The sequence below is a fragment of the Hevea brasiliensis genome, chromosome 11 (genome assembly GCF_030052815.1).
Source record: "Hevea brasiliensis isolate MT/VB/25A 57/8 chromosome 11, ASM3005281v1, whole genome shotgun sequence".
In the NCBI taxonomy this organism is placed as follows: Eukaryota; Viridiplantae; Streptophyta; class Magnoliopsida; order Malpighiales; family Euphorbiaceae; genus Hevea; species Hevea brasiliensis.
The window spans coordinates 60215463-60219233 of NC_079503.1; positions in this window are offsets into that span (position 1 = coordinate 60215463).

Sequence of the window (3771 nt, forward strand, 5' to 3'; positions counted from 1 at the left end):
TGAAGAATTGGATGAAATCCCTATTGATGAGTTTTTCTTGGATGAACAACTTTTCTCTCTTGTTGCTAAACTACCTTGGTATGCAGACTTTGTGAATTATCTATCTTGTGGAGTTTTACCTCTAGGTATGACATGGTAACAAAAGAAAAAGTTTTTGCATGAGGTGAAATTTTATAGATGGGATGATCCTTTACTCTTTAGGAGATGTTGTGATGGTCTAATTAGAAGATGTATTCCTGAAGAGGAGGTACAGAGTATTATGCATCATTGCCATGCTTCTGATTATGGAGGACATTTTGGAATCTCTAAAACAGCTAGTAAAATTTTGCAAGCTGGTTTCTTTTGGCCAAATCTTTTTAAGGATGTGAGGAAATTTGTGTCGGATTGTGATAAATGTCAAAGGAGTGGAAATTTGTCAAAAAGAGATCAAATGCCCCTAAATAATATTCTTGAAGTGGAATTATTTGATGTTTGGGGAATAGATTTTATGGGGCCATTCCCTCCTTCATATGGTAATAGATACATCTTAGTTGGGGTTGACTATGTGTCAAAGTGGGTGGAAGTTATTGCAACTCCAACTAATGATGCTAGAGTGGTAGTGAAATTCTTGAAGAAATTTGTCTTGAGCAGATTTGGAGCTCCTAGGGCTATAATTAGTGATGGGGGTTCCCATTTTTATAATAAGCAATTTGAGAGCCTAATGAGGAAGTATGGTGTAGTGCACAAGATAGCTACCCCATACCACCCTCAAACTTCAGGACAAGTTGAAATTTCTAACAGAGAGCTCAAGCATATTTTGGAGAAAACAAAGGAACAATTCTCGGAAAGATTGGTCTACCAAACTAGATGATGCTTTATGGGCATATAGGACTGCCTACAAAACCCCTATAGGAACTACTCCCTTTAGGTTGGTGTATGGTAAGTCTTGTCATTTACCTGTAGAGCTAGAACATAGAGCATATTGGGCCATTCAAACCTTGAATTTTGATCTTAAGCAAGCTGGTGAGAAAAGGTTGTTACAACTTAATGAGCTTGAGGAATTGAGGATGGATGCTTATGAAAGTGCCCGTATTTACAAAGAAAGAACTAAAGTTTGGCATGATAAGCATCTGAGGAAAAAGGAATTCAAAGAAGGTGATTTAGTTTTGTTGTTCAACTCAAGATTGAAATTGTTCCCTGGAAAACTCAAGTCAAGGTGGACTGGTCCATATAGAGTTTCTAAGGTTTTCCCTTATGGAGCAATTGAATTTTGGAGTGAAAAATCTGGGAATTTTAAAGTTAATGGGCATAGATTGAAACATTACATAACTGGAGACCCAATAATAGGAGCAAGCTGTTACAAGCTCTCCAATCCCTCACCTCTTTTCAGTGAAATGCATGAAGAGTCCAGCCAAGGACTATAAATTAGCCATCTTGGGAGGCATCCCAAGTCCTTTTATTTTGCTTTTGCTAATTTACTTTCATTTTCATTGATTTTGTTTTTATCCTGAATCTCCCCAAATTCAATTTTTGACATTGTTAAATCTTGTCCCTTGTAGATGTAATTCAATGAAGAAAGGCTGGTGAACTGTTGGGGAAGTGATTCTTAACTTGAAAATTTTTTCCTTCAAAAGAACTGATTGGTTTTTACTGCATAACCTGTGCAGGAGCTGCAATCTGGTTTATGCAGAGGCAAAGTGCAATCTGCAGCAGATAGATTCTGTCCTTGGGCTGCTATCTGGTTTATGCAGAGAAAAAAAAAAAATGGAATCTGCAGCAAAAAGGGTGTCTGCAGCAAATGCCTTGTGTTTTTGGTGTGTGACTTTTAAGTATGTGTGCTTTTAATCTTAATATGGTGGTAAGTGAGTCATTTTTGCAGTTTTGAGCTTCTTTGGGTTGTAGGATTCAAGGTAGAAATGCTGCATTTTCTTGGCAAAGCTTGGAGAGGTCATCACTTGTGAATAGATGCAACTTCATGCAGATTTTATTGAGTTTTAATGTGCTAAATGTTGATTTGCAGAATTTGAGTCAAAATGGCATAGTTCTCAAAGGTCTTTTATGTAGGATCCATTTTTACATGCTTGTATGATGCTTTTTTGATGAACTTTGTATATATTGATGTGTTTTTGGTGAAAATTTCTCATGGTTTATGCTTCATAGAATTATATTTCCTCATTTTAGGGTATTTTTCACAGTTGCAATTCATGTTCCATTGCAAACTTAATCTTGTTGAATTGTGCATAAGCAACTGCATAGCTTATGCAATCCTGCATAACCACAATTCTTGCCATTTTTCACCTTTATTGCAAGTGCATAAGGAGAGTGCATAGCTTATGCAACTCTGCATAACCTAATTTTGTCAAATTTCACATCTTTCGAAACCTGCATAAGCAGAGTGCATGACCTATGCACATTTGCATAACTTCAAATTCTTCATTTTCTCTCTCTGCCGAAGTCTGCATAAGCAGAGTGCATAACTTATGCACTTCTGCATAACCAAAGACTCTGAATCTCCAAACCTGCCGAGGGGTGCATAAGCAGAGTGCATAGCTTATGCACTTCTGCATGACCAGAAACCCAGAAAAACCAAACTTGCCGAGGGGTGCATAAGCAGAGTGCATGACTTATGCACTTCTGCATAACCAAAGACTCTGAATTCCAAAAGCTGCCGAGACATGCATAAGCAGAGTGCATAGCTTATGCACTTCTGCATGACCTCATACTCTGGATCTCAAAACCCACCGAAGAGTGCATAAGCAGAGTGCATAGCTTATGCACATCTGCATGACCACCAACCCAAATTCCAAAAATTGCCGAAGAGTGCATGAGCAGAGTGCATGACCTATGCACTTCTGCATGACCCGATTTTCTGAAAAACCAATTCTGCCGAGAGGTGCATAAGGGAAGTGCATAACTTATGCACTCCCGCATGACTTCACTCCTCAAAATTTCAAGGGTCACCGAAACATGCATAAGGAAGGTGCATGACTTATGCACAACTGCATGACCACCAACCTAAGATCTCAATACCTGCCGAACAGTGCATAAGGACAGTGCATGACCTATGCACTTGTGCATAAGCTATTTCTCTGAAGTTCAAATCATTCTGAAACATGTATAAAAGAGTGCACAGGTTATGCATAAATCATTTTTCACTTATGCAGTCTTTTACAAACCAATTCAAATCAAATTCCTTTTCGGCAAACAAAATTCCCACCTCCACTTTCCGACTCTTCTACCCATGACCGTCCTTCAACCTCCATTTCTTCCGGCACTTTCACCGTCTCTCTCCCTTCTTCTCCACTAGCACTTTCACCACGTAAACCCTAAACCCCCCCTACATTTTCATTTCCGCCATTATCTCTCCATCCTCTCTCTCGGCAATGGAGTCACCTCCCCATTCCCGTCCAGCTTCTCCTCTCCAGATTTCACCATTGTCAACAATTCCTCCTAACCCTAATTCTCCTCCACAAGCGACACCCCCACCACCTCCCCCAACCACGTACAAACGAAAAATCCGGTCAAAATCTGTGCGACCCATGTCCTCTGCCCCTCCTCTATCCAAACGCAAAGAACCACCCACCCCATTATCAGAACCACCACCCAAAAAGCCAAAAGCTCCAGCCTCCACACCCTCCTCCAACAAAAAGACAATTTCGGTAGCTTCACATGTATCAAAGCTACCTTGGCCTCTTCCTGATACAATTCAAAAGGTAGCTTTTAAGAGACTCAAGGATAGAAGGGTACAACCCACTAGGTATATATTTGCTGATTCTTTACAATCTCTTGGTT